Source organism: Ictidomys tridecemlineatus, chromosome 3 (genome assembly GCF_052094955.1).
Source record: "Ictidomys tridecemlineatus isolate mIctTri1 chromosome 3, mIctTri1.hap1, whole genome shotgun sequence".
Classification (NCBI taxonomy): Eukaryota; Metazoa; Chordata; class Mammalia; order Rodentia; family Sciuridae; genus Ictidomys; species Ictidomys tridecemlineatus.
Genome location: NC_135479.1, coordinates 87292533 through 87314892, shown reverse-complemented (window position 1 = coordinate 87314892; position 22360 = coordinate 87292533). Strand labels below are relative to the sequence as shown.

General features: G+C 44.2%; 1 long non-coding RNA gene across 1 annotated transcript; it reads right to left on the bottom strand.

The window, feature by feature from the left end:
* Positions 1-19086: 19086 nt before the first annotated feature.
* Positions 19087-21891, bottom strand: LOC144375852 (uncharacterized). The gene is made up of 2 exons (XR_013435703.1): positions 21389-21891; positions 19087-19563 (listed from the first exon to the last, which is right to left on the bottom strand). It is a non-coding gene; the product is annotated as an uncharacterized LOC144375852 (long non-coding RNA).
* Between the last annotated feature and the right edge of the window lie 469 nt (positions 21892-22360).

Sequence of the window (22360 nt, the reverse complement as noted above, 5' to 3'; positions counted from 1 at the left end):
CTAGATGGCGGTGCATTAGGCTGGGTCTGCAGGAGGTGTCGGGAAGTCGTGGCTCTATGCAGGAAGACGTCCTGTGCTGTTGGTTTCTCTCGTTCTCCGTGGGGGAAGGCTCTGTGGAGGGGGGGCTGGGGCCTGCTCTCAGCAGGGCCGGAGGTACTCCATTTTATAAAGCAGGACTGTGTTTTGAGCTCCTCCATTGGTAACTTATCTGGACAAATTGATAAGCACTGAACTCACTGAAAAGAATAACCCTCAGCTGCATATCCCAGTTGATGAATAAGTCAATCATGCTGATCAAAGGTGACCCCTTGGGAACTTATCACATTAAATCAGAAGCACATAGATGCAGAGGCGGGTCTGTGAGCTCATCCAACACACCAGGCCACCGAGTGACACAGCCCCTGCAACCTGAAACACACTGAAGAAGAGACACCTGAGACCTCGGTACAGTGGCACATGCCCGGCATCTTGTCAGACCACCTGGTGCACATACCTCAGGGTCACGGGCACCAAACTCCTGACTGGCCCAGAGCTTCTGCTCAGCTTCATCTCCCTGCTTGAGATGGCCCACTTCAAAACTGCCCGCCACCTGGACCCTCGCCTAGAACATGTTCTGTGCTCCGAACAAGTTCTTTGGCTCGTTTGTCATCTGATCTGACCACCTGTGTGAACTGAGTGGTGTCACTTTTCTGCCTTTGCTTTCACTTCTGTCTCTGTAAATCCTGTGGGCCCCCGGAAATCTTAGCCCTTCTGGAACCTCTATGTCACTACGTGTGACGTGTGACTTGAGAATTCCAGATACTATAGATACTGTCGATGGCATGATGTTATATAACTATTAGTAATTTCCTGTTAAAGATATGAGTAATGAAGACTGAAATGGAATAAAAGATCCTGCCTTTGCCCTGCTCATGGCTCCAAGTGAGCCATGACTATTTGGTGAATGGATGCCAACGAAAGTGACGCTGAGTAAGAGGGCGCCCCCAGGAGATGAACTTCTGGGCACTTTTCATCTGTGACATCGACCTTCCACACCCCACACAGCATGGAAGTCCCAAGGGCCTCCAGGAAGCCATCCTCGGCTTCCCCAGAAAGGTGAATTCTGGGGTCAGGGGCGTTTATTTACACTGACTGCTACAGCGAGCTGAAGATGGAGAGTGACCCCCAATGGCCCATGTGTTAAAGGATTGGTCACTAGCCCGTGGAGCTTTTGGGAGGTGCTGGAGCCTTTAAAAGGTGGAGCCTAATGGGAGGAAGTTAGGTCTTTGAGGAAGTGCCCTTGAAGGGGACATTGAGATCCAGTTCTATCCCTGCTCTTTTTGCTTCTGGTCACCATGAGGTGAGCAGATTTGCTTCACTCCCACACACTTGCCACCATGATGTTCTGCTTCATTACTGGCCTGAAAGCCATGGAGTCAACTAACCATGGACTAAAGCCTCTGAAGCCGTAAGCCAAAAAAATAAACCTTTCCTTCTTCTCAGTTGTTTATCTCAAGTGTTTTGTTATGGTATTGGAAAGTTGACTAACACAACCTAGCACCCAGGAGTCCCTCTCCACTGGGGCTGACTTCTTCATGATTGGGAGGAGTAGAGTTTGACGTCTTGGGTGACTCCTGGGGGTGGAGGGGAAGGTGATGGTGATGAGGCCCATGCATGATCAGAGTGGCATCTCAGCCTCACATCAGGACCTCTGAAGCTGATACACAGTTATTGGTGGCTGGACTCTCTGGGATGAGATATTAGGGAGCAGGAGGAGATGATACTATGCATTTCAAATGAACAGCTTCGACCATGGGAATCTCAAGATGCACTGAAGACCAGAGATGTTTCCCCAAGTTTTCAGAACTGTGCAAGTCCCACTGTCTCCTGGGTGACCCTAAGGATAGTGTCCGCAGTAATGAGTTATGTTGGGCATTTCATTGCCCTGACAAATCAGATCGAATGCGAATTAGGAAGAAAGAAAGTAACGTCATGCTTCTTGTCATGGAGAAAACACAAACCTGCTCCAGTGTTTGGGGTGAGGAGTTTTGAAATCAGACGCAAGGAAAACCTAAAACTTGACAACGCCAAGGCTGAGCAGTTGTGTGGAGATCCTGAGGGCCCGGCACATGCACGTGAAAAGAGGGCTCTCTTATTCAGGCACAGAAACTAGCACAAAGCAGAGGGCGATTTCTAAGTAACAGTGGGGGGAAAAATAAAGAAGGCATCTCTTCCACCCTGAAGGACACACAAAGTGTGCCAAGTCATGGAGAAGACGAAGAAGAAGAGGACTCAGAGCTCATGACAGATTTCTAGACGCTCAGAGGAGCAGGAAATCCTGTGTTCCCCAGGGCGGGGGGCCACTTGGAGAGAGGGCAGAGGTTGGAAGGGAAGCCTGGGGGGATTAGCAAGGGCAGGCAAGTTACTTGGGGAATTAAAAGTTTGGGGCACTCATCTCAGTTTGTAAAACCACTATAGCCAGTGGAGCCATAGGTGTTGAGAGCCACAACCAAAGGGGCCCCAGCAAACTTCCAGCTGCCAGTTGATGATTGGCTCACAGCGCCCCAGCAAACTTCTAGCTGCCAGCTGATTGGCTTCTCTGCAGGTGATGCTCATTGGGCTCATCAGAGGAGCAGGAAATCCTGTGTTCCTTTCAGACCTCGGAGCTGCTCACTGGGGGACATTTTTGGCTCCGCCCATGGGACTCAGCCAATCAGCCTCAAGAGCAGGAGGAGTGTAGGGGGGTGCATTGAGAGGCTTGTGGGAAGCCGGTGGTGGCAGTTGGGCTCTGAGGGAATTCCTGAAGAGCTGTGTGGTTTGGTGTGTGTGTTTTAAAAATAAAGTTCGTTTCTGCTTGATAAGTGTCTCCTTAATTGTGCCCAGGCAGACTGCGGCACATAGGAAAGGGAAGGCTAGGGGGCCTGGGGTCAGTTAATAAGGGCCACTGAGATAGCAGCAGAATATGTGGAAAACATGCTACACTTAACTCAGATGCCGGCCCTTGGCCCACACTTGGCGACATGTCCCGGGCTCTGCTCCTGGGGAGACACACCTGGGGGAAACTGACAGACTCCTGGGAAGAGGCTGGGGAGCTCCACCCCAGCAGGGAGACCAGCAAGTTTCTACAGGCTGAATGTGGAAATGAAGCCGACTGCGGCTAGGCCTTTGCCTGATTTGGGTTCGATGGGAGGTCCCTCGTTATGTGCCCAACCAGCTCATGGGCTGGCTGTGATTGGTGGGAGCTCAGCTTTTTATTTTTAAGTGCATTATGAGAATGTCTTCAAGTTGAGCTCCTGTGTGCTGATGCGGGGCTCTGAGCGCACAGTCTCAAGCTCATGGCTCCTCCTTATTTGCATAAAACAACAAGTAAACACTCAATCCCAGGATTCCTTTCATCACCGTTACTGAGACTTTTCTTTGGCAGTTCCTCGGCTCTCCTCTTCCTCTCGCCCACTCTTACCAGCCTGACGGACTCCACCCTGAGTGTGGTGGAGGTGAGCATGGAGGGGTGTTGGATGTCATGATGCTGGGAGAGGACATGCCATCCCAGGGTGCTGTGTGTACAGAGAAAACACGAGCATTTTCCAACAGAGGCCTGGGCCAGATGCTCAGCTCCACCTTGGCCACATTTCCAAGCCTCCATTTTGTTTCAGGACAAGCTCCAAGCCTCCGTGGGGGGATATTGGGAAGAATAAGGGAGGTGACTGTGTATATAGTGCCCAGTCCCTGTCAGATGTTCAGCCAAGAGAGCTCTTAGCACTGGACCCGTGGAGGCAGTATTGAAGTGTTGAGAGCCACAGCCGAAGGGGCCCCAGCAAACTTCCAGCTGCCGGCTGATGATTGGCTCACAGCGCCCCAGCAACATCTACCTGATTGGCTCCTCTGAGGTGATGCTCATTGGGGGACTTCTTTGGCTCCGCCCATGCAACCCAGCCAATCGGCCTCAAGAGCAGGAGGATTGTGGGAGGTGGGGAGAGTTTAAAGAGCCATTAACTCTCATTTAACTTCCATCCATTCATTCACCTAAGCTCAAGGAAATGTGCTTCCAACCTTTGGTAAAAAGAGAAGCCAAGAGAATGTTTAACAAGTCCAAGAGCCAATTCCCTTGGTGGTTAAGACGAGATCTCAGCTCTGTCACTTACTCCCTGTGTGACCTTAGGCAAGTTGCTGCACTTTTAAAATGAGTATAAAACAGTATCTACTTCATGAGGTTTTTGTGAAGATTAGATAAAACACCATGGAGCATTTAGAATCATATTTGGGGAAAAGTAGGTGCTCATCAAATATTGAATATCGTCATCGTCACCACGGTCACATCCTCCTCTGGATCTCAGGCTGATGGCTGACTTGATTCCGTTGAAACTGGAAATTGAGCTGAGAGCGATTTCAGAGAAGGCTGAGGGTTCACACATGCACTGGAGGAAGCACTTGGGGTCTAATGCTAGGGACAACGAATCCACCTCCCACACTATTGTCCCTGAATGACAGAGATGGGGGCATTCTGTATTCTGTGTGCTTTTCAGTATTTCAGTAAATGTTCTCCTTTTTTTTTTGGTTACCCAATATCAGAACCTGCTTCCTGTCTGTAGGAAATCCTCCAGTACGTAACTGGTGGGAGAGAGGGCTCTGCCTGCGTGTGGAGGCTGGAGGACTCTCTTGCAGCCCCTGCAAGCTGAGGCTTGAGCCTGTCACTGGGATTCAGCCAACTGGATATTCCTCCATAGATTTTTTAAATTTTTCTTGGTGCTGGGGGCTGCACCCAGGGCATTCTTGCATGGTGGGCAAACACTCTACCCCTGAGCCCTCTGCAAATATATTTTTTAAAAGTTGTAGATAGATATAATATTTTATTTATTTTATTTTTATGTGGTGCTGAGGATTGAACCCAGTGCCTCATGCATGCGAGGCAAGTGCTTTACCACTGAGCCACAACCCCAGCCCCAAGATTCTTGAATCTTCAGGAAGTAAAGTCAACAGACAGGGTGAGGCAGGGCAGTTGGGCCCAGTGGTGGTGGCATCCAAAGACAGTACAATGACAACTGGCCTTGCCAGTGAGGATCACCTGAGCCCAATTCCACAGCAGTTTTCCTGTAGCTATTGAGGAGACAGGGTCTCCTAAGTTGCTGAGGCTGGCTTCGAACTCATGATCCTCCTGCTTCAGCCTCCCAAGCTGCTAGGATTACAAGCGGGTGCCACCTTACCTGGCCAATTTAAACTTTTAATTTTGAGTTAAATTTTGAGTTGTAGTTAATTTTGAGTTGTAGATTGATGTGTAAGAAATCATATAGAGAGAGAACCTATGTGCTCTTCATTCCATTTTCCCATCTGACAGAGCCTTAGGACAGCATCATAACCCAGACTCCAACAGGTCAAGGTCAGGATGCTCCGCCACAGGGATCCTGCATGCTCCCTTTTCACAGCCCACCCTCTTCTTTCCCACCCAGCCTCTGCTTAATCCCTGGCAACCATTAATCTCTTCTGTATTTCTATAATTTTGTCATTTAAAAATTGTCATGTAGCTGGGCATGGTGGCACACATCTATAATCACAGCTCTGGAGGCTGAGGTAGGAGAATGGCATGTTCAGCTTGGGCAACTTAGCAAGACTCTGTATCAAAATAAAATAAAAAAGGCTAGGGATGTGGCTCAATGGTAGAGCACTTGCATAGCATGCACGAGGATCTGGGTTCAATTGTATATATATATATATATATAAAACATAGTTTATATATATAACAATGTTATATATATAAACTATGTTATATCACCAAAGTCATATGTTATGCAACCTTCAGAGCTGGCTTTTCCCATGTGGCTTAATGTGCTGGAGATTCAGCCAGGTTGTTGCATGTATCAACAATCCATTCCTTTGTAGTGTTGTGTGATATTCTATGCTATGGATGCATCACAGTTTATTCAACCACTTACTACTGAAGAAACTCTGGGTTCTTTCCAGGTTTGGGCTATAATGACTAACGCTTACTATAAATATTCATGTGTGGGTTTTTGTGTGAACATTCTTCATTTTTCTGGAATTGATGCTCATTGATGCTCAAGAGTGCAATCACTGTATGCGGTAGTTTCATGCTTAGCTTTTTTTCTTGGTACCAGGGATTGAACCCAGGGGCGTTCAAACACTAAGCCACATCCCCTTTCTATATATTTCATTTAGAAACAGGGTTTAAGTTGCTTAGGGCCTTGCTAAGTAGCTAAGGCTGGCCTTGAACTTGCAATCCTGCCTTAGTCTCCTGAGCAGCTGGGATTACAGGTGTGTGCTGCTGCACCTGGCTTCATGCTTAACTTTTTTAGAGATTGCCAAATCTCAAGGAAGCCTGATCATTTTACATGGCAATCAGCAACACGTGAGCGATCCAGTTCTCTACACCCTCACCACGTTTGATATTGTTCCTGTTGCAAACGCTCCCATTCTGACACCTGTGTAGTGATTCCTCCTTTGGTTTTCTTTTGCACTTACTCCTCATTTATCCTCTTCAGTGAAACATCCATGTCTTTTGTCCATCTTCTTTTTATTTATTTTTTAGTTGTAAATGGACACAATGCCTTTATTTTGTGTATTTGTTTTTATGTGGTGCTGAGGATTGAACCCAGTACCTCACATATGCTAGACAAGTGCTCCTCCACTGAGCCACCACCCCAGCCCCATTTTGTCCATTTCTAATTGATTATTTTTATGGAGTTTTGAGAGCTCTTTATATTTTCCAAATACCAGTCCTTTGTCAAATGCGTGGTCTACAGATATTTCTCTCATTCCATAGCTTGTCTTTTTATCCTCTTAACAGGGTCTTTAATTGGAGTAAATGTTTTAAATTTTGCAGAAGTCCAATTTATTATTTTTTTTTCCTTTTAAGGATCATGGTTAAGGGTCGAGTCCAAGAATCCTTTGCTTTTCCCTGGATCGGACCGAAACACTCTTGAGAGCAAATGGGAATAAGGGCAATGAACCCCCGCCCTGGGCGGGCAGATCAGGGCACGGGGTGCCACTATCCGCAGTGCGTGCGTGATCTGCTTGTGCTGGGGCCTGTATGCAATGCGGAGAAACAAGCTGGGACTTAGGTAAAGAGCATAGTGGCAGAAGCCAAGCCTGTGTGGCCTATGCCTGTGATCCCGGCCACTTGGGAAGCTGAGGCAGGGGAATTGCAAATTCGAGGCCAGCCTGAGCAATTTAGGAGACCCTCAGCAACTTAGAGAGAACCTGTCTCAAAATTAAAAACAAACAAACAAATAAACAAATAAATAAATAAATAGGGCTGGAGATGTGGCTCCGTGGTTAAACCCCTTGGCATTGTGGACTCGGCTCCTCTCAATTCACCAGTTTTCCTTCCTGTGTTTCAGAGCTCTGTGGTTAGGTAGAGGTCCATATCTTGTGCACCACACCTGTCTGAGGAACTGGCCGTTTCATCCTATGAAGTGTTCATATTTATCTCTGGTTACACTCTTGGGTTAGGAATTTGTTTGGTAGGATATTGACACACCCGGAGTAGCTCCCCTGAACCTCCTGCGTCCGTGGTTTGTCTTCTGTTATCATTTTATTTTCACACGGTTGTTTTAAATGTGTGAATTTGGTTCAATGACTGGCAGCCCCCTTTTTATGTTTATTTTTTTTAACTGTAAAAAACCACTTTGCCTTCTTTTATGTGCATTTTCTTTGTTTTCGCATTTCTTTCTGGCAGATCCTTTTAATTTTGGTTAGTTTTCATCTTTTATGTAAATTTGTAGGCATTGCTTTGGTTCCATTCCTTCTCTAGTGCATTCTTGTGGGTGTACTTTTGTCTTCTTGGTAGTCCAACATCTCATTTTTATAGTTCCAGGAATCTTGTCTTGTAACTTTCGATATCCTGAATGAGAGCAGAACGTGTACAACGAAGTGCATCCGTTTAAAGTGTGTACACCAGTGGCACCAGCACCTCATCAAGACGCAGGGCTTCCTGCCACCCCCAACTCCAATTTCTTCATGCTCTTTGCAATCCATCCACCAGCCCCAGGTGAGGACTGAACTGTAATTATAGGTTAATTGATGTTTTCTAGAATTTCATGTAAATAGAATGATACAGAATAGACTCTCTAAGCATGACTTTTCACTTCACATTTTGAGGTTCATCTGTATTTTCGTGTTATCAGTAGTTCATTCATTTTTACTGCTGAGTAAATCTCGCTGAATAGAAACACCATATTTTGCTTATGCATTCATTTCCTTATTGATGGATGTTTTTAATAAAGCTGCTATAAATATGTGTAACATGTCTTTCTGTGGACATGCTTTCATTTCTCTTGGGAAAATATCTGGGAGTTGAATGGCTCAGTTGTATGGTAAGGGGACACTCAGTTATTAAACATTCATACAGACTTTGTAAGGTAGTTTGGCCAGGGTACATCTCACCAGTGGAGTTTAAATTTCAAATGATCCACATCCTTACTAACACTGGGTCTTGTTAGCATTTTTAACTTGCTTGTTAAACTTTAGCTGTTCTCCTTGTACTTTTAATTTACATTCCCTGGAAGCTAATGGTATTAAGCATCTTTTTGTGTGTTTACTGCTTATTTGTAAATTGTTGTGGAAGCTTCTTTTAAAATACCCTATTCATTTTGATATTGGTTTGCTTAACTTTATACTAAGTTGTATAAATTCGTTGTATATTCTGGATATAAATTTCAGGCACACAGATAGTAAATTCAACCTGCTTCTTTTTTTAAAAAAATCATGCCTTTTGGAGAAAAAAGATTTTTATTTTGATCAAGTTCAATTCATCAACATTTTGCTTCATAGTTCATGCTTTTCTTGCCCTAAGTAATCTTTGCCTATCTCAAGATAGCAAATTTTTTCATGAGTTTTCTAATAGAAGTAAATTTTTGTGTATGGTGAATTGGTTTTTTTCACCTTGTTTGCTGAAAAAAAAATCTTCCCTCACTCTATTGAATTGCCATGGCAATGTTGTAAATGGATTGATGGAGAATTGCTCTTTTGGGAACAGTGGAAGGCTGGGACTAGATTCACCTTCCTGTGTAAAGTCAAAAAAAAAAAAAAAAGAGAGAGAGTGGACAAAACAAAGATAAAATATATGAAAGAAGACATCATATATCTGGCAACAAAGGACAGTGACATCTGATATCTGAATAGCAGGAGGCAAACAATGGCTGTGGCTCACTGCCTTAAGAGAGTCTGCAGGCCATGGTGCAGAGAGAAGGATCAAGGGGAGCCGGGGGTCTCTCTGAGCTGAGAACCTGGAGCAGAGTCCAGAGACCCTAAGGAGCCTGAAGGAGAGCAGCACAGAGGGAAAACCTGGTGACCCCCAGAGGGTGCACCTCAAGTATTCAGCAGAGTGTGGATGAGCACGTGCATTTGAAGGACCACCCGAGGCCTGGGAAAGAGCCACCTACAGCCTAAGAGAGATCAGTACCCCACTCCCACAGGGCAGGGCAGGAGCCTGCTCCCACAGCAAGATTAGGGGAAAAAAACAACAACCCATAATTCACTGGATCACTGAGTATATCTCAGAAAGGTCTTGCTTCAGTCATGGGAAATAATTAACCTCAGAATAAATGCTGCTGTGGTACCACTTACCAAATCTTAAGGAAAAACCAAAAGGATCGAACTTTTCCAACTTAATTGCACACCCAGAACAAATCCCCCAAATATTTATAGGAATACAAAAATACAAATGCTCCTCAATGGTCATATCCTCACAAACCCATTGTAAGTCAAAAACATGGCAAGTGGAAAATGTGTCCATACACTCAACTCACCCAATATCGCAGCTCATGCTAGCCTACCTGAAATGGCTCAAAGCGCTTACATTGGCCTAAAATCATATAACTTGGGCAAAATCATATAACTCAAAGTCTTTTTTATGGCAAAATGATGAATATAGCATGTAATTTATTGACTACTGCCCTGAGAATGGAAAAAATGAGTGGTCATATGGGTACAATTTCATACCACCAGAGAGTTGGAAAACCATTGAGTTGAACAATTGTTAGGTCAGGCCCCTTCTGTATTCTTGAATGTACAAATTACATGCATAGCTCGAAATCAAAGATGACCAGGCATGCAAAGTAGCAGGAAATCACAGCCACCATGAGGAAAAAAATTTTAAAAATTCAATCAACCAAAATTGACCACAATTGACACCGATGTTAGAATTAGCAGACAAAATTTAGACATAAAAAGAAGCTTTACTAACTACATTACACATATTCAAAAAGCTCAGTAGGAAGATTTTATGTGTCTTTATATACACACACACAATAACACATTCATTCATTGTTTCAGTCAATGTATATAATGGTGGTTCCATAAGATGATGTCACCTTGTGACGGAGCCATCTTGGTTTGTAAGTGTACTTTATAATGTTCACATGATAACAAAATTACTAAATGACCATTTCTCAGAGTATATCCCCATCATTAAGAGATGTGTGACATATATCGGATAAAGCACAAATAACAGATGTAAAATATAATATGGATGTATATTTAGATATGCATAGGTAATTTGAAGGAGCAAACAATATTTCTGGGATTAAGAGTTAACTGCATTAGACACTGAAGAAAAAAGAATTAGTGAACTTGAACACAAGGCAATGGGAGCTATTCAAAATGAAAATCACAGAGAAAGATAATTTATAAAAATAAAATGAACATTAGTGAACTGTGTGGTGATTTTAATCAGCCTAAATATATGTGTAATTATAGCTCTTGAAGGGAGAGGGAGACAGAAAAAAAACCCATGAAAATAAATGACCAAAAAATAAGCAAAAGAAACATGAAGGAAACAATGCTAAGGCACATAACATTCATATTGCTCAGAATTAGGAATAAAGAGAAAATTTTAACAGTAACCAGGGGAAAAGGCCTGCCACGTGATGAAGAACAAAGAGGGCTGGGGTTGTGGCTCATCGGAAGAGCACTCGCCTCGAACGTGCAAGACCCTGGGTTGGATCCTCAGCACCACATAAAAGTTAAATAAGTGAAATAAAGGTATTGTGTCCAACTACAACTAAAAAATAAATATTAAAAAAGAAGAACAAAGATAAATGCAATTGATTTCTTGTTTGAACAATGCAAGCCATACAAGAGTGGGAGAACATCTTCAAAATACTCTAAGAGACACCACAGATCTAGAACCCTTTACCTCTGAATGAACGTATCACCTAAAAATAGAAGCAAAACCAAAAGAATTTTCAGATACACAAAAGCTGAAAGAATTAATATCATTGGACCCAAACTGCAAAAAATGCTAAGGAAAGTCCTTCGGGTAGACTGAAACCTAACCAGTTCAATAGTCACACTAAATGTAAATGGTATGAAACCCCAATGTAAAGGTCGAGAGATTGTCAGAGTGAACAAAAAAGCAAGACCCAACCATACACTGCCAAAAGAAATGCACCTTGAATACTAAGGCATAGAGAGAGATAGAAAGATATTTTTTTTTAAATATGGAAAAAGTTAACTATGCAAATGCTGACCAAAAAGAAGCTAAAAATTCTCTAGAAATAAAATCTAGAATAACAGTAACAAAAGTCAGGAGTAACTATATTAATATCACATAAAGCAGATTAAAGAGCAATGACTATTACTGTGGTTAAAGAGGGTCTTTTATAAAGAAACATAATAATCCTAAATACTTATGCATCTCATAAAAGAATTTCCATAAATTTGACAAGTCCATAACAATTGATAGAATAAGCAGAGAGTGGGCAAGGGTGGAGAAGACGTATGCGATCAACTAACTCGGCCGCCTCATTGACATTTAAAGCTCATTCCATAAAAACCAACATAATAACCACCCTTCTGAAGTGCCCATGGAATATTTATTACAGTCCATTATATTTTAAGTGCAGAATAATTCTCAATTTATTTGAAGAGATTCAAGTTTTAAAACGTCCATTTCTCCTCTGCAGGTAGCATGGTCAACCCAGACACTTTCTGACCCCAGGTGTGTGGGGACTTCTCCCCACCAGCCAGTGAGCAGTTCTGTGGCAGACACCAGCTGCGCCCCATAAGTCAGTTCTGTTCAGACTCCATCTACTTGGAGACCGTATCAGATCCTACAGGTCCGAGTTTCCGTCCCCAAGACAGTCCTCCTCCCCGACCACTGTAGATGCCAGTCGCCAGCCCTGGGCTCTTTCATCCATGCTCCTGACAGACAGGCTATAGACCAGAGGTCCCACCTTTCTCTCTTTGGGTTTGATTAGTTTGCTTGAGCAGCTCACACAAGTCAGGGAAAACCAGCTAATTATAAAAGACATTACGAAGGCTGCAGATGAAGAGATGCATAGGGCGAGGGTGGGGGACGAGGCCTGGAGCTCTCATGTCCCCCCCCACACACACCGGGCATGACACCCTCCAGGGGACTCCATGGGTTTAGCTGCCCCAGAGTTCTCTGAGCCCCATCCTCCTGGGTGCTTATGGAGACCATTGCCTGGGTGTGCTTGCTAATGGACGGGTGGGGAAGCCCACAGGTGCTGTCTCTTTAGGTTGTTGTTGGTGCTCTGCACAGTTTCCTCCCTCCAGGGGATGGGGCAGGACCCCTCTGGATTGAGGAGGGTCTTATGACCTACTCTAGAGGGTGGATCAGAAGAGGTCTTTATGGCCAGCTCCAAGACAGAAAGGTGGGGGAGACGGGGGTGTGTATGGCCCACCCTGAGAAATTCTGGGTCCTATAGTCTGCTTTGGGGAGGGAGTTAGGAGCCTGGGACTGTGGAGGAAAACCAAAATATTCTATGATATCACAATCATGTTCTCTGACCACAGTGGAATTGAATCAGAAATCAACACACGGAAAGATATCTGGAAAATTCCCAAATAATGAGAGAGTAAATGTGCTTCAAGGACACATCCCTGTGACCCACTTCCTCCCCTACACCCCCACCTCTTGGCGGTGCCAAGGGTGGGTGACTAAGTCTTTGCACATGAGCTTTGTGGACATGTCAGATTCAAACCATAATAATGTTAAAGCTGGACCCCCCCCCCAAAAAAAAATTCAAAGAATGGAAACTTCCAGGATAATATTTCCTCCAAACATAACTGTAAAAATTCAAAACAAAATGTTAGTATATTCAATAAAAAATGTGTGATAGGGGTGATCCATCATTGTTAGGTAGAGTTTTTCCCAGGAATGGGATAACACTGGTTAGTTTAACATGTCACAATTGATCAGTGCAATCCATCACATTAATAAACAAAACAACCACCTCAACACATTCAGAAAAACATGATAAAATCCAACATCCACTCCTGAGAAAAAGTCACAGCAAACAGCAATTCTTCTTCTTTTTTTTTAATACTTAATTTTTAGGTGTAGATGGACGCAACACAATGCCTTTACTTTTATGTGGTGCTGAAGATCAAACCCGAGTTCCGCCTGTACTAGGCGAGTGCTCTACCACTGAGCCACAACTCCAGCCCTGAACAGCAGTTCTTCTAAAGGGAATTTTCTCAATCTGTTACAAGACATTGGTGAGGCAGGGGATAGTGGCAAGTTATCTGTAAGCCCAGCAGCTCGGGAGGCTGAGGCAGGAGGATCACAAGTTCAAAGCCAGCCTTGGCAACTTAGCGAGGCCCTGAGCAACTCAGAGAGACCCCGTTTGTAAATAGAATACAAAAAAGGGCTGAAGATGTGGCTCAGTGGTTAAGCACCCTGGGTTCAATCCTCAGTACCAAAAAGACTAAACAACAACAAAAGACATCTATTAAAAGTCTAAACCAAACATCTTAGGTCAGGAGAAAAGCAAGAACATGGTCTCTCCCTGTTTCTATTCAACAGTGCACTGCAGGGTCTCACCAGTGCATTAAAGCAAGGGGAGAAGGAGAAGGCATCCAGATGGGTGATGGAGAGGAGGGCTATTTTTATTGGCAGAGAGCATGATTATTCATGTGGAAAAACCAATGAAATCTACAAAAAGACACTGGAAGTGAGTGTGACCATGTTAAAAGACAAAATCTTACATAAAAATCAACTGTGCTTCTGCATACTAGTAACCAGTGACCCAGAGGAGCAAATTGTTTAAAAATATTACAAGAGCACCAACAAATATGAAATTCTTAGCGCTGAATCTTACAAAAGATGTGAAAGACTTGTCCACTAAAACGACTAAACCCTTCTGAAAGAAAAATTAGAGAAGAACAGAGAGAAAGCAGACTTAAACCTCCTTTTCCCACAAGTCGAAAGACTCAATATTCTTAAGATGTTGACTCTTGCTAAATTGATCTAGCAATTCAAGGCAGTCCCTACTGAAATCTAAGTGAGTTTTATTTTTCTTTTTTCAGGGTTGGGGGCGGGGGAGAAATTGACAAACTGATTCTAAAGTTTACGCAGAAATCAGGTGACCTAGAATAGTTCTGGATGACTTTTATAAAAAAGAACAAAGTTGGGGTGCTAGTACTTCCTGACTTCAAGAGTTCCCACAAAGTGCATGCATGGGGCACTGGGTTCAATCCTCAGCACCACATAAAAAAAAATAAAATAAAGATTCACAGTAGAGAAGACAGCAAAGTCCTGGCTTCAGGCTGGACAGATAGAGCAGAGGAACAGGCAACTAAGAGTCCAGAAGGAGGCTCCGCGGTCTATCAAGATTTCACCAAGATGCAAAGGCAACTGGGTAGAGAAAAGCAAAGTCTTTTCAGCAAATGCTGCTGGAAGTATTCCAGATACCCAAATGTCGAATACCCACATGCAATAAAATAGCTTTGACCAATGCCTGTAAGGCAAAATACAAAAAATCAACTTAAAGTGGATTAAGAACCTAAGTGTAAAACCCCAAACTAGAAACTTCTATAAGAAAACAGATGGAAATCTTTAGGATCATGGGTAAGGCAAAGATTTCTTTCATATGACACCTAAAGTGTATAGTTCATAAAAAAAAAATAAATTAGCTGGGTATGGTGGTGCACAACTGTAAATCCCAGCAACTTGGGAAGCCAAAGCAGGAGGATCACAAGTTCAAAGCCAGCCTCAGCAACTTAGTGAGACCCTGTCTCTAAATAAAAAATATACAAGAGGATGTGGCTCAGGACTGAAACACCCCCGGGTTCAATCCCTGGTACCAAAACAACAACAACAATAAAAAACAAAAATAAACAAACAAATCAATGACCTGGACTTTATCAAAGCTAAAGAAAGTGCATCCAAAATATGTAAAGAGTCCTCAAAACTTAATAAACAACAAGCAACCCCGTTAAAAATAGACCAAGAATTCGAACAGATGTTTCAGCAAAGAAGCTATATAGATGCAAATAAGCATACGAAAAGATACCCAACATCATTCATCATCAAACCTCAATGAACACCACCTCACACCTAAAATGACAAAGGCTGATCATGTTGCCAGGTGTGAACAAACTAGAACTCTCATGTGCTATTGGGAGGGGGGCGGGGCAGGGTGTAAAATGACAATTTGGCACAACAATTTAGCAGTTTCTTAAAAAAGTTCAAAATACACCTACCATGTTATTCAGTATTCTATTCTTAGGTATTTACACAAGAGGAAAGTAAGCCTGTGTCCCAACAAAAAAGATCCTAGCATTTTTTTTTTTTGTAATAGCACCAAACTAGAATTAAGCCAAATTTCCATCATTGGTAAATGGATAAACATATCCTTGGCGTATCTGTCCAATGAACTAGTACTAGACTTTTGCTACACATTAAAAACATGAAAGAATCTTAAAACATTGACACTAAATTATTTATCTGAAAGAATCCAGATTAAAAAAAATAATACATAAAAACCAAATATGTTCTTTAGCAATCAAAAACAGAAATAAAACATGATTTAACTTTAAGCCTGGACACCTGTCAGTCAAGAACACATTGACGGCAGAGAAAATTGACTCGGAGATCAAATCAGGGGGTTTGATCTTCATTCTCAAAGCTTGATGAGAAGTGGCAAGTTGATTTCAACAGACAGCATCTCCCTGATTATCACATGATCACTCATGTGATCAGATGTAAATATTCCTCCTTCCAAAGAAATACATCTGCAGATGATCTGTTCCCGTTTTTATTACAGACAATTTCAAACTATAAAAACAGGAGGAACAGCCTAATAAAGGGAGCATCCTGTCACCCAGCTTCGACTACTTTCAGCCCTTGCCAATCCTGTTCTATCGATTCATCACCATCCCTGTTCCCTTGCCCCCAACCCCAATATTATGTCATTCATCTGAAAATATTGGTTTGCTTTTCTACAAGAAAAGGATTCTTTTCAGCTCTGTTTTTAAATTTCTAATAATTTGAAGCCGGTCCTGGCAAGTTCATCTGAAAATCTTGGAGGAGCTGGCGAGGGACGTGGTGGGACAGCTTCCACCCAGAGAAAGAAAAAGCCATTGAGGTGCCAAGAGATTTTCTGTAGAGAAGGAAAAAGAGACAACTTATCTCCTCTGTTTCCAAAGGAAGAGGCTGAGGTTTCTGTAGCGAGGGGCAGACTCTCTGTGGAAGCCTCAGAGGCTGTTGTGTAACGTGACCGTCATCCTTGGAAGGAATGTACATTTTGGATGGAAATGTGCAATTCTAGAACCCACGGCCGGCACGGCGGGCTTTGCGGGAGGCCACTTGATCCGGTGGCACCGAGCAGATGTTGCTCTGTGAGTGGTTCCAGGACAGAGCCCTGGGGAGGCGTCTCCAGCAGACAACGGGATGCTTTGTTCTTGGAAGCCCTCACATCTTTTTTCTGCTGTACAACCAATTCCCCTGCTCCATGACCTGTGGAGGGAGACACTGCACTGAATCCAAAACATTTCTAGTGAGAAGGAAATAACTTGGGAAAAACAGAAGTTTGGAGAGCCTACTCTCTCCTTCCTCCTCCTGCTTCTTTTTTTAATGTGAGTATACTGGGCTGGGGATGTAGCTCGATGGTAAAGTGCTTGCCTAGCATGCATGAGGCCCTGGGTTTGATTTCCAGCACCTTCCTTCCACACACACAATAATAATCTGTGTTTGTGAACACACACAAAAAAACCCCACATGAATTCTATGCATATAGTTGGATGAATTTTTCCGTATGTATTTATTCATGAAAAAAAAATCACCAAATGTTAGACAACTTTCTGACACTATAACAAAATCCTGGAGAAAATTAACTTATAAAGAAAAAGGGTTTGGCTCACAGTTTTAGTAGTTCCAGCCCATGATCAACTGGCCCCATTGTTCTTGGGCCTGTAGCAAAGCAACGCATCATGGCGGGAGGATATGGTGGAGCAAAACTCCTCACCCCATCATGGTCCAGAGAGCAGAAACAGAAAAGGGAAAGGTGCTGGGTCATGCAATCCCTTTGAGGGCAGAGTCCTAATGACTTACGGACCTCTCTCTAGATGGCCCCTCCTCACGTCTCCACCACTTCCTGATGGACCTTCCCCGGAGGATCAAGCCTGTGACATATGGACTTTTGGGGATACTTACCCAAACCCTAACACCAAGATTTTTAAAGAAGTGGAACTTTTCAGCAAACCCTTTCATGCTCATCCCCCAAATCAAGAGAGACTTCTCTCCTCTGAGGTGACACTCCTCTGGCATTGACCAATGACTTTTGCCTGTCCCTGAATCCCCCCCAGTGGAATTCCGCATTCTGTCACGTCCAGTTCCTCTCATTCCCAGCCTTGCCATGAGATCCGTCCACACTGTGCACAGCAGTGGTCCGTTTCTTTTGTTAAATTATTATTCTATTTTTGTCCTGTTGCACAAATATGCCACTATTTCTTTTCCCGTGCTCTTGATCCTATTGGGGTTGTTTCAATTGGGGCTATTAAAAATAGCGATGTGGGGCTGGGGATGTGACTCAAGCGGTGGTGCGCTCGCCTGGCATGTGTGGGGTGCTGGGTTCGATCCTTAGCACCACATAAAAATAAAATAAAGATGTTGTGTCCACCGAAAACTAAATAATAAATATTAAAAAATTTTCTCTCTCTCTCTCTAAAAAAAAAAAAAAAAAGTAAGGCTACCCTGGTTCAGTTATGTGTACATTAACTCTGCTTCCACATGGTGCCCGACTCTCCCCTCTTAGTGTGTTCTTTGACAGACAGGAGGTATCCATTTTGATGACGTTCAATATGTTCAACTTTGCTCTGTGGTTTGAGTTCTCTTTAAGAAAGGGTTGCTAATCTGAGGCCCTGAAGGCTTTGCTTGTGTGTTCTGAGAGGTCGATCATTATTGTTGTTTTGTCTTTCAGGCTTATGTTCAAAGCCACTGCAGATTGGAGTCTTGTCTGTGCTGTGAGGTCAAGGTGATGATTCTTGTTTTCTCTACACAGATATTCAGTGATAGAGCACCGTCTATCGAAAAGACCATCTTTCCCCTACTGAACTGCAGGAGCGCAATTCATTGACCACAGAAATGAAGTTCTGTTTCTAGGCTGTATTCCATTCCTGATCTGTTTGTTGATGCTTAAGCCAATGCTGCACTTTCTTAATCATTATGTCCTTAGTAGATCTCCAGTCATGAAGGCTCTCTGTGGGAGACCAACCTTGCACATGACTGAGTCACACTCCCTGGCTGGGTGCTGAGGCGCTCAGTCGCAGAAATGTGGCAGAGCTTTCCCCACCCTTCTTGGATTCGAGGGTCCGTGTCTCATGCATGGGTGTGTCTTGCTACAGCCCCATGGGTGAAGCTATGCTCACCTGTTCCTTTGTAATATAACCCCTTGCCCTGTTTAGGATAGAATCTTCCATGGAAGTGCCTTGGGTGTGTCCCCTTCTCTTACTGTGCCCTTGGGTGTGGCCTACCCAGGTGTCAGTCAACCTGCTGACAGTGGGCATCATGAAGATAGACTCAGCCCCCTGAAACCTGACCCCTTGCCTCATCTGAACAGCTTCTCCTCAATAAAAGGGCTCAGCACGTGCTCTCACTCTCTCTCTCTTCCTGCAGACCCTTAAGGTCAGAGGAGCCGTCACAGCGACCCCAAAGAAAAAGGTATTTGTGTCTCTTGTGTGGTTATTTTGTGCAGCCCAGTTAGCCCAGTTTAACTGGAGTGACCCCTGAGCCTTTTAGTCACAAACAGAAACCCGGCAGCTCCCTATTTTGTTTTTATTTTCTCAGATAGTTTTGTAGATATTTTAGGTGCTTTGTATTCTCAAATGAATTTAGACTCCACTTACCAGTTTGCAAAGGAAAACATAAAATCTTTATTATTATTGCATCAGCTTTATAGATATTTTTGGAGAGAAGTGACATCTTAACTCTGGGTTTTCCCACCGACGTGGTATATCCCCATTTTCTGGGGTTTTCTTCAGTGTAGGATCTTGCATAGTCTTCATCAGATCGTCCTGTTTTTTGTGACCATGAAGGGCATTATTTTAAATTTGATTTTTAAACTGTCGCTCATGTTCACATAACCACTTTTTAAATGTTGACCTTGGTGTCAGTGAGCTTTCTAAATTCCTTATTAGTGCACACACTTTTCTAGATTCTTCTCTCTGTGTCCGATGGTGTCATCTACAAGTAATGATGGGATGATTTCTTCTATTCCATTTTTCATAACTTTTCAGTGCTCCGGTGTGTCTTATGACATTGCCTAGGACCTCCGGCATGAGCTTGGGTGGAAGAGGTCACGGTAGACAGACTTTCTCCTTCCTCATCTGAAAAGGAAGACATCGGACACTTCATCGTTAAATATGATGTTAGCTGTACGTATTTTATAGATGTCTTTTACTAGATTAAGAAAGGTTACCTCTTCTAGTTTATCAAAGTGTTTTAATAATCGTCCACCAGTGTTGACTTGTGGCCAGTGCTTTTTCTATGTCTATGGATACTATGGCTCCGGTAGGGTTTGTCCCCACCAAAACTCACGTTGAGGCTTGGTTCAGTGATGTGGGGAGCTGGGGCCTGGTGGAGACAGCTGGTGTGTCTGGGCCACAGGGTGGAGTCCTCCTGAGTGGATTAATGCCTTCCTCATGAGTGAGTTCTTGCTTTCACAGGATTAGATTAGTTACCACGAGAGCGGGTTGTTTTAAAATGAGGCTGCCCCTCATATCTTGCGTCATATGATGGCCTCAGGACCATCCCACGCAGTTCGGAGCATGTCTGGGTGCTCTCCTAAGCTTGAACATATCACATGCAAGTCCGCCCCTTCTCTGCCAGGAGTTGAAGCAGCATAAGTTCTTCATTCGATTCAGACACCCAATCTTGGACTTTCCAGACTCCAGAACTGTGAGCCTAAAGGAACCTTTCTTGCTTATAAATTATCCAGCCTGTGATATTCTCTTCCAGCACCAGAAAGTGATTAAGATAAATGGGATGCTGTTTTAAACCTTTTGATGAAATTCTGTCACTTCTTGGTTATTAAGCCAAACTTGAACTCATAAAATAAATCTACATGGGTTGTGATAAACCTTTTTACATTCACCTGAATTTGATTTGCTAGCATCTTAATTTTTTTTTTTTTTTGCATCTGTTTTTGAGTAGTGTCTGGCAATGTGGTGTGTGCTGTGGGCACTCAGGAGTGGTCAGATGGATAGACTTCTGATTGTACATGGGTCCAGTTCTATGTAGGTCACCGTTCACTGAGGACTGGTTTCCCTCACTCTTCTCTGCTCTAATCCAGCTTCTCTTCATCTCTTGTTAGGGGCACTGTAGAAAAGAGGCCACTTTAATGTTAGGTCCAGTGAAATGTGTTCAAGCTTAGGAGAGCTTTTTTTGGGAGTGGGCACTGGAGATTGAATCCAGAGGTACTTTATCACTAAGTCACACACCCCTGTCCTTTTTATTTTTTACTTTAAGGCAGGATCTCACTAAGTTGCTTGGAGCCTCACGAAATTGTTGAGGCTGGCTTTGAACTTGTGATCCTCCTGCCTCAGCCTCTCAAGCTGCTAGGATTACAGGGATGTGCCACCACACCCAGCTGTGACTTCTAAGTCCCCATCCTTCATCACTGTGTCCTTGCCCCACGCAGCTGGTCCCCAGAGACACCCCCCACCAACATTCTGTCCGTGTGCTAAGCCCTTCCCCCCCCCCACCTCCAGCCTTTGCTTCTGCTCTGCCTTTTCTGCTCTGGCCTTGTCCCTCAGGTCATCATCAGGCAAAGGGCACCACACTGCCCCGTGTGCACGTCAGTCTCCCACCGAGGTGTGTGGGGGCCCTGGGGTCAGGGACAGAGCTTGATGGAGCCGTTTGTTGAATCCAAGTGATGCTAAGAAGTAGCTCTTCTCTTCCAATAAGATCCTTGTGCATCGGTCACCAATGCCTTATTTCCCTTGGATGGAAAGGTCTCCAGGTCCAGGGACAGTGCTCCCAAAGCCCCTGCGCTGCTTGACATGGAGAGAAATAACCTACTGTGACCCTCCTGCCTGGGCAGACTGCCCCGGGCACCTCAGAGGGAAAGAGCCCTGCTGGTTGGCCAGACGGGAGGGGGGGGGCACACTGCTGTCACATTACGGTTGGCTGGCTTGTCACTCACTGGCTTACCTTATTCGCATCAGGGAAGTGGAGGCTGATGTGGTCCTGATTGGCCATGTGCGTTCTCCTGCTTAAGGAAAGGAGGTTTGGAAATGCTAGCAATCAAGCTCTTGCCAGCTCAAATTCTTTTATTTGAAACAGCCTATTCAAGACCAAGCCGTTCCCAGTCTCCTCTTTACTTACTATTCTGACGTTATTCCAGTTGCTCATCACAGTGGCCTCCGGGAAGCTCTCCACAGAAAACTATGATCTCAAGGTCAAGAACTGTGGTCTCAAGGTCAGAGAGCAGGAGGGCCATGCTCAGTGCATCGAGATCTTCATAGCATGGGGACAGAAGTGGCTGGTGTCCTCCCCCCTCCCTGAAAGCAACAGGCTTGGCATCACTGGAAAGAAGAAAGAGGGGCTGGCAGGATTCCTTGGCGTTGGACTTGAGCATGCTGGTGATTGGACCCCGCTGGGTCCTCCCTTCTCTGGAAATGCTGGGAGGGCTGGGCCCGGGTCCCTGGTCTAGGTTGTGCATTCTCACCATGATCGACCACCTCTCCACGGGGACCCCTTAACCAGGCGACCGGTGCAGCGGTTCTTGGCCCTCCCTGCAGGCTGGAATCCCCAGAGGAGGTTGAAAAACAACCCTGCCCCCTCCCCTGCTGGAAATCCTGATTTAATCGGAAGGGCCTGTGCACTGGGGACTTCGTAAAAGTATGTCATGTGACTCTGATGTCTAATCATATTGTGCAGTCCATTAAAAAGGGGCTTGAGAATTCTGGTCCTTGTTCCCCAGGAGTTCACAGTCTAACAGGGACATGCCCATTGTCTCTGGTGGCTGAGTCAAGACCGGGGCCTCTGTGAGTTCCTTGAACTTCAGGGCCTGGGGGACACTTCAAGGTCAAGTGCAGAGCCCCTCCCTTCCTCAGGGCATGGGCCTGTGTGTGAACACGTGGGTGAGTGTGTATTTACTATTGCTGATGAGCTTTAGGAGCT